At 53.5% G+C, this 9027-nt stretch overlaps 1 protein-coding gene across 1 annotated transcript in view; it reads left to right on the top strand.

The window, feature by feature from the left end:
* The window catches only part of ZBTB16 (zinc finger and BTB domain containing 16), a 53621-nt gene that overhangs the window by 2165 nt on the left and 42429 nt on the right, over positions 1-9027 (top strand). The gene's annotated exons all lie outside the window — the stretch shown is intronic.

Genomic DNA, 9027 nt, shown 5'->3' on the forward strand with positions numbered 1-9027 from the left:
TGAAGTTGTCGAGTCGGTGAAGGGCTTAACGTCCAATAGCTGCGGATGCGGTTTTGGGGCTCCCCTGCTCAGTGTGGGGGCATCTGTGTGCTCACTCCAAGCCCTGCACCCTGGGGACTTGCTGCGGGGTGCGAGCGTGGTGGTGGTTACTGACACGTGAGCTCAGTGCTCCGCTGTTTGCTGCCTCCTGGTCGTGGTTCAGGGATCAGGGCTTGTTCCCCGATTTGGCTGGGGAAGGAAGCCACGATAATTACCACACCAGAATTGACATCGCCAGTCAAATCCCACGGCTCTGGACGTGCTTTGGCGAGCGCTGCTCTGGCCCCCGGTGTGGCTGCAGCCCCGCGACAGGACAGCAGCGTCCTGCCTAGAGAAGGCATCACCAGCACGGTGCCGTAGCTTCTCCCTGCCTCCCCTGGCTGCGCACCCCATCAGATTTTTAATGAATCAACAGGTTAATTAGTCCTGATGCGCATAAGGCGCTCCAGGGCCAGTGTCCGTGCCGGCACGCGCCTCCGGCGGGGAAGTCGGGGCTGCCGGCACGCTTGCTGCCCGTGAGCCGTGCGGGATATCTGCTGTCGGGTGCCGGAGCAGTGGCTCCCCGTACGCTCAGCCCGTGAACACTCCGGGTGCAGGGCGGCAGCTGCCGAGCCGGGATCCTCAGCCCTGCGCGAGTTCTGGCAGCATCGCCCCTCGCTCAGCCGCGTGGACCCTGCGGGGAGCAGCCTTCACCCCTTGAGGGTCCTCGGCTCCGTGTGGGTGCACAGCCGCTTTCGGCTTTGTTTCCCCTTCTCACAAGTGGGAGAGCTGGGGCTGGCGTTGGTTACGTGCCCGAAGCCGCCTCGGCCGTGCGGTGATGCAGACCGAACGTCACCGGGAGAGCTGCAGTGAGGGCTCAGAGAGAATTTTAACGTGCCTTTCCGCCACGGTCTCAAGGCTCTCCCTTTCCCCCTCCAAGCCCAGAGCAGCAATTGCTGTGGCCGCAGTGGAGGGCGATGCTGGGGCTGTCCGAAGGCTCCTATCACCAGCCGTGGATCTGTCCAGAGGGAGGGAGAGCTGCACGGTCAGATTCTTCCCCGTGCGGTCGAGAGATGAGGGAGCACGGCCCAGCTGTCCAGCACAGCAGCCCCTATTTCACAGCGCCTTCCCGGGTTCAGCTTGTTTTGACAGCCGCGGCTGCAGCCGTGGCTTATTTCTCACTTATTCATGATCCCACACACCATGCTCTGCGGGGCTCAGGGTCTACCTGGAGCATGGAGCTCAGCACTGGCCCCTGCCAGCGGAGTCTTAAAGGCAGTTGCTGAAGCCAACGCCAAACTCCGTTTGCCTGTTCTTGCTTTCAGACCGATTACCTGGCACTGGCAAACTTTGCAGGGTTAGCCAAATCCTTTGAGCCGTGTTTAAACTGATCTGTAAGACTGTCCATGTTGAAAGGCATTGGGTCACAGTCCAATGAACTCACTCCTCGGCCCCCAAAGTCTAAATCCCAGGCGGTTTGTGTGTAGACAGGGTCTCATGTGGCTTTTTTATAGTGTTTGCTTTCTAATACGTTGTGAGAATTACCATTTGGGGAGGATTTGTGCGATCCTATTGTATTCATGGAGCTGTTAAACAGCATCTGCACTGGGTTGGGATCTGCAGCTCTCTGCCGGAGCAGCTCTGGTGGCAGCTGCACCGTGCTGGCTGCGGGCTCCTCTTCGCTCCACTGCCTGGTGGTAAGGGGGCCTGGGGATCTGCACCCTGCACTGGCGTCTGTGCACCGGCTGGAGATGGGGGCAGGAAGTGCCAGGGGCGCCACGGTGTCACTCGTCAGCTTTCGCTGACCTCTTTCTGCCGTGCACTCGCTGCTGTGGTTTTGCTTTCCGACCCTGATGCGAGCGCGGAGGTGCCCGATCAGAGCCGCTCCCAGCTGTGGTGAGCTGGGGGCCAGGGGCAGGGGGCCAGGGCTGGGGGTACCTCGCTGTTCCGTGGGGTGTTTGGCTGCCAGTGTGACAGCTTCCATGTGCTGCTTCCCTAGCAGGTGACAGAGCCCAAAGCCACCCAGCACCAATGGTGCTCTTTGCACAAGGATTTCGGTGAGCCAGTGCGCGCCGAGCCTGTTTACAGAGCACAGGCAGCCCATGCATATGGCGGGGCTGTTTGTTTACACACACACATGCCTATAGAAGTGTAAACATATATGTTTATAGTCTTGGAGCCTTCTGAGTGTTGTTCCTGTCTTCCTTAGTATGGGAAGCATGTGCATGAAAAAGGAGAGCAGAGGGTTGGCTTGGCCTCGGTGAGCACAGGGGGCCACTGGCCCTGGGTGACAGACGGTGCCCGAGGGACGGTCATCTGCCCTAGCCCAGCGTGGTAACACGGCTCCTTGGCCTCGTGGCAGCATCGTCTGTGCCGTGTCATATCCAAGAGCACTGAGTTGTGACCTTTGGGGGGCCAAGTGGCCACAAGCCTTGGCTCTGCCTCTGATCGGGGTTTTCAGGTCCCTGAACGCACCGGCTGCTGCATGATACATTTTTTTCTCCCTTACTGAGCTTATGATTTTGACTAATTGAGTGTAGATTGAGTCGTCGAGTCTTTAATTTTTTTTATAAAAGATTTCCTTCTGGGTTCAGCAAAGTTCAAACTTAATCTAATGTTAGTATCGATCATCGCTTCTAATTGCAGACAAAAAAGCCATAGTTCAGTGGCCCTTTTTGGGGTTGTTTTGTGAAGGAAAACCTCCAAGCTGCAAGGCGAGAGCTGTGCCGAGCTGCCAACTGAGCCTGGCATAATTTGTCATTGGGAAGTTAAATACCTTTAAACTTTAAAAAAATTAAACCACGTCTTTTATAAAGTGATAGCGGCTGGGAAGGCTGTCAGTGGGATGTGATCCCATACGCTTCATTTATGGCACAGTTGAGGATCCCAAGCCAGTGCTGCCTGGGAATTGGCCCTCCATGGCAATGCAGCTGCTGGCAGTGCTCGCCACGTGTGTCAGTGCGAGATGGAGATGCTGGTCGGGAAAGTAAAAGTGCCTTGTGGTGGTGGTGTCATGAGGCCAGTGGAGGCCAGTGGTGTGCATATGCTCCTTGTGGGGCAATTTTGGGTGGAAGGTGCTTGTTCTCGCTGTCATATGGGGGGATGGACCTTGGGGAAAAGCTTCCATGCCAACTGTCAGGTCTGTTCTGCATTTCGAGGTTCCATGGCTGAGCTGTCAGCTAAAGATGTGTGTGCGCCAGTGAAGGACTTAAAGACAGGGGTAAGGAGGCTCGCTCTGCTCCAGTGACTGCTGGCCAGCCACTGTACCTCAAACTCCAGATTTGTGCCCTCTTTCCCCATTGAAAGACAGAAAAGCAGTGGATCTGCCTGTCTGCTCCCAGCAGCACCAGTGTTCAGGGCGGGCCAGGCATCGATGCTCCCACCAGTCTGAAAAGCTCCTGCTTGGGAAAACTGCAGCTTCCCATGGGGATCCAGCCTTTGGCTCTTCCTCTGGCAGCCTCACCTCCCCTGTCTCCACCTGGATTAGCTGAGCGTTGTACTGCTAATGCCATTAGGCACGTTGGCACTGCTCGGCATGTCACAGTGAGAAACAGATGCAGTGTACCATTAAAGCAATAAACGTGATAAATCGGATCCCAAGTGCTTTGTGAGATGTTATTAGTGTTAATTTCAGTAGCCGAATACAGTAGTTATTTTTATTTTATTTTAAGCATTCGTCAATTTATGTTCCACTGCAATTTAAACTTTTGAAAAAAGGAGGAAAAATAGAAAGCAAGGGGGAGAGGGAAGGAAAAAGCCAGGGCAGCAGCCCCCCAAACTCTGCCCATGATTACTTCCAGAGTTCGAGGATGACCTGGCAGCTCTTGTTTCTTGCTGATGGGCCTTATTAGCAGCACCTGGCATCATAAGGGGCTAATGGAAACCAGCGTTCCCGGCTGCTGGGCTGCAGTGCAGGGCAGCCGGGCGAGGAAGCTCTTATTAGCTTTATGGTCAGGGGGACGTGCCCCGCTCAGGAAATGAATGTTGCAGCTAAGGTCCACAGCGCTGACCCTGAGCATGTAACCTGTGAGCGCCGGCCGAGACCCCGTGCAGGATGCTTGGGATTTCGGGGGCTCTCTGGTTCTTGTCATGGGCAGAGGGGGAATACAGCATGGTATGTTGCAGCCTTGAACTTTTGATTTATTCAGTGGGTGACTTAACTATTTCCATACTCAGCTCCAAGTGTGGAGGGAGAAAAGCCCCCTTCGGCTTCTACATTATTCCATCCATTATTCTGCATCAGTTTAGTTATGCATGCACTGCATTTGAAAGTGAAGCTCTGAGGTTCCCATCAGAAAACACCGATTTTCTATGTATTTGTTTGTTTGTTTCCCCCTGCCCAGTGGAACTCTGGTTTCTCCTGGCCATGATGCCTGGTGCTTCTGATACTTTGCAGAGGGACATCCAGGGGCGTGATAGGGTCATTGCCTGCTCTCTGCCTGGTGTGCAGCCCCTTCCCCAGCACCGCTCAATTCCCAGGGACCAGGACCCCATTGGCTGCAGGGCTGGGACCCCAATGCATGAAACCTGCCGCGCTGAGGACACTTGGGTGGCTCTTCCCCACAGCTGGCTGTGGCTGCAGCAGCTCGATGAGATTTGCAGAGCATCCTCAGTCCTCGTGACACCTTGCAGAGTGATGTTGGTTAAAAAGCCTTTTCAGCTGTACAGAGGGCCCCTCCGAGAGCCTGTGCTAGTTCAGGAGTGACTCTCCAATGTTTCTTCCTTTCCTTGTGGAGCACGGGAGTGGTGCAGAGCAGCCTGGGCTGTTGGTGACTGAGGATTCATGAAAAAAAAACCTGCAGCCTTCCCCGCTTCTGTGGGATGTTGGCTCTTTAGTTACACCAGTCTGTAAATCTGTTTTCCTTGGATAGAGTAAAATGATCTGCATTTTCCTTTTTGCCTGCAATTAGCAAGATTTTTCTTTTATTCCCCCTCTACCCCCCTTGACAGCTTCAAGAGAGGCTTTAAATGAGTAATTACTAAATATTTCCCGGCAGCCAAACACGGGGCCATGGCATCTCCTGTTGCAAAAGTGAAAAATATTTCTGTTTGCAGTTAATTTTAGTGGCAGGCAGATCATGTTAACTGGGTGTAATTGCTTCCAGATATGGCAGAGGGTTTTGTGTGTTGGGATGAAGGGTCTGGTAAGTGCTCACTTCCTGTGTAAATTAGCCTATTCCATTCATTCCTCCTCACCCGGCAGTCCTGGCTTGTGTCATTCTGCCGGTGAGGGGTTCTTCCCCCCGGCCTGGCTCAGCGCTTTATGGTGGAAGGGATCTGCATCCCACTCTGCGGCCGGTGACCTGGACAGAGCTTGGTGTGCACACTGGCCCTGGTAGAGATTGGTGGTGTGACAGGTACCAGCTGAAACAGGGAGAGTGGCACATAGGGAATTTCAGACAGGATGGATTCATATAATATGAGCAACAGGAAAGGGTTCATGCATCCTCTGGAATACATGCAGACATGGCAGGGGAGTCTGTGTGTGGCCAGAGGCCTTTTCATATGGGCTGATGAGTTTCCACTGCAGTCGTGACATCTGCTTTTGTTCCCAGGCTCAAGCCCAGTTGCTCAGACCTGCTGTGGGGTGTTAAGGAGCATCACCTGTGCGTCCGATCTGGATAATCTTTATTCAGGCTGAGGCATGCCTGAACCACTTGGTTTCGGTTTGGAACACGCTGGTTTGCCTTGGCAGCGCTTTGGGTAACATCTGTGCTGACAGCAGAGCAGCAGGTACCTCTGGTAGAGTACAAGTGCTGTTGGACCACGTCATTCACAAGAAAGGTGGATTCCTCTTTTTGGCAAGAGGTCACTCTGCGTCTGAAGGAGGGAGCATTGCCTAAAACTGGGGTTGCGGGAGCGAGCCTTTGTGGCCCAGGCTTATGCGCTGGCCAGGGGCCAGGGCCGCCCAGATCATTTTCGCTGTAGTGTTCTTAACTGATTTTAAGTAGATTATGGTTGGATACGCGCCCTGCTGTGCTGGTTCAGGTTTCCATCGGCCTTCGTTGTCTCATTGCTGTTTTATTGGCATGTTGTTTAGCAAACAAGCCGGCAATGTGCGATTGAGGAAAGGCTTCTCCACGTAGGCACGAGCGCTGCAAGGCGCGCAAAGCCTGGCTAGCGCTGCCCGCCCACCATAAATCAGCGTTAAACACCCTGCTTTGTTACCAGTGTCAGCGCGGGAGATGGGCTGGTTATCTGCGTGTATCAGCCGGGCTGATAACCCCTGCTCTGTTCAGTGCTGTGCGAGGAGCGGCAGGCTCGCTGCAGCGGGGGAGTGCACTGGATGCCGGCACGGGTGATGCTGTGGTGTTTGCCGTACACACCGCCAAGGGGACCTGTGCACCCCCTTCTTGAAACAATGCACTTTCATCCATCTGCAGCTTGTGGTGGGGAGGAAGATGCCTGCTTTCACCTTGGTGACCTATAAGGAAGGGGAGCATCGGCTGAGCGTAAAAACAAAGAGAAACTCAAAAACCCCACAGCCCCAAGCGCCAGGCCATTTCCGTTGCCAGTGGAGGGCTTCAAAAGGCGTGTGGTAGTGGTACCCAGAGACGTGCTTTAGTGGTGGGTTTGGCAGTGCTGGGGGAACAGTTGGACTCAATGCTCTCAGACATCTTTCCCAACCATTGTGATTCCCAAACACCAACTCTGCCACAGAGTCCAAGGAGCATTTGGACAATGCTCTCAGGCACATGGTGGGATTTTTGGGGCTGTCCTGTGCAGTGCCAGTAGCTGGATGTTGATGATCCTTTTGGGTTCAGGGTATTCTGTGGTTTTATGATTTCCACACCAGGTACTGCACCAGTTACAATCCACGTGTGGTTTGCTGCTCCCTCATAACTACTGGATGTGCTTTTGATGCCGTTTTGGTTTTTACCCTTTTTTCTTTTATATATTCTCTGTATCCTTTACACATATACTTGTAGCTTTGTAGCTTCATATTGTAGCTTAGTTTCAACATTTTCCTAGGCAGAAAGACAAAACAAATTCCAGGATCCCTGTGCTATCTTGGTTCTCCTTAGAAACCAAGGCTGAAACCAGCTTTCCGAAATATACTTTTGTAAACAGGGCCTGGGTGTCATCCTGAGGTGGGAGAATCTAGAAGGTACTAGAACTGGGGGAATTACTTCACCAGGCAGGTTCCTAATTGGGGGTTCTTGTCAGATATGCTAATTTGCAGGATCTGTAAAAATTGTACACACCTCACACGGGATGTGCATCTTCGGCCTTTTCTACCTGACGAATCTGTGCGTCTGAGGATCCTCGTATAAAAGTACCCTTTTTTATCACCGTAACTGTGTTTGACACATGTTTTTAGGACCAGAGGAAAAGGCATCACTTTTATGCTTTTGCCGCTGAGTCTGGGGATGGTGCTGGACTCCACATGCTTTGCCCTTGGTCACCTTCCCTCATTCTTGTCTCCACGCAGTATTTATAGTAAATCATATTAGAAAGGAGTGCTAAGGAGGAAGCATGATTCATCCTCCTTGAAACCAGCACTGACATAAATAAAGGCAAAGTGCTTACTACGCGTTTTTTATTATGGTACTTACGGACAGGTTGTACTAATTTTGGGGTGCACAGAGTAAACCCAGGAAGGCTACGACTCCAAGAAGTCCAGTTTCACCACAGCACAGGCTGTGTTTTTAAAAAACCCAACCAAAACCCAGCTGGCCTTCTTGAAAGTGCATGTGCGTGGCAGCACAAGGCTTTTGGGACAGCTCGTTGCCTTCCAGATTTCACTGCGTGTCTTTGGCTGTTCCATTGGTTTCTCAGGGCTTTGCTGTCACGCAGGAGCAGAGATGGCTGTGAGCTCAGGTATCATCTTTACCTGTGAGGATGGTGAGGCCCTGGCACTAGTTGCCCAGAGAGGCTGTGGCTGCCCCTGGGATAGTGGAAGGTGTCCCTGTCCATGGCAGGGGGTTGAAATGAGATGAGCTTTAAGGTCCCTCCCAATTTAAGCCATTCTAAGCCATTCTATTGTCACAGGTCTGGAATAGGATGTGCAAATTGTAGCAGAAAAGGGTTCTCTGATGAGGGGATGGACAGAGAGGATGTACAGAGGATGCTGGGTGCGGAGACACCCTGCCAGCGGCTCTCAGACCGTGTGAATCTGGGCTGCCAGCAGCGCGGCACGGGCAGCGCCGGTGACAGATCGTATCTCAGCTGGGCACGGGCTGCGGTCCCAGCCGGCTGCACAGCACACTCGGACGGCCTTTGCGTGGGAGGGATGAGGCCCCGGCGCTGTGCAGCAGCCGCACCTCGCTGGCCCCTCGCCCCGTGCGCCGCGGCACCGGGCTGGCTCCTCTGTGCCCTGGGGTGGTCGGGGCACAGCAGAGCGCCACCAGCCCACAAACCGGGGCCCCTTTCTGCGAAATGGAACAGCGCTCAGAACCGAAACCCTCTGTATGTCCCGCCCGCCCGCCTCCCCTCCGGGGCGGTCTGCTATTTTTACCAGGAACGAGGTGATTTCCTCTTCTCTTTCTTCCTTCCCCCTGTTCGTAGAAAAGATCCCAAGTGCCGAGCACAGGGCAGGGCACTCCTGCGAATAAGAGCAGTGACCAGAGGCACTTGTCACAGAGAAGCCTCTTTGGTCAGCTCTGGCCACACTGCCCTTGCCTTCTCTTGCACGTGTTGCCTTGGTGGGAACCAGAAGTGTGCAATGAAACTGGCAGAAAACCTGCTTCCCTGTGGCAGGAATCATCTTAGGAACATTTTAACTTGGATGAAAACCTTTCCAGTGGAAGAAAAGTGAAAAGCAATTGGTTTTGCTTCCCAGGTTCCTGTCCTCTCCTTGGGTGAGGGATGAGGAAATGCCATCCTGACTTTGCTGTGCCTCCCCCAGCCTTTCAGATCATCATCACCCTAGCTGAAAGGCAGCATTTGGTTGGGGTTTTTGGGGGGAATTTGGGATTTGCATTTCTGGGTCTGTGGGGAAGATTGCACATAGGGCAGGGTTGTAGGAAATGGGTGCTGTGGTGGGAGCTGGGCCACTGGCAGCTCCCA

This window comes from Corvus brachyrhynchos, unplaced genomic scaffold (assembly GCF_000691975.1).
Source record: "Corvus brachyrhynchos isolate BGI_N302 unplaced genomic scaffold, ASM69197v1 scaffold46, whole genome shotgun sequence".
NCBI lineage: Eukaryota > Metazoa > Chordata > Aves > Passeriformes > Corvidae > Corvus > Corvus brachyrhynchos.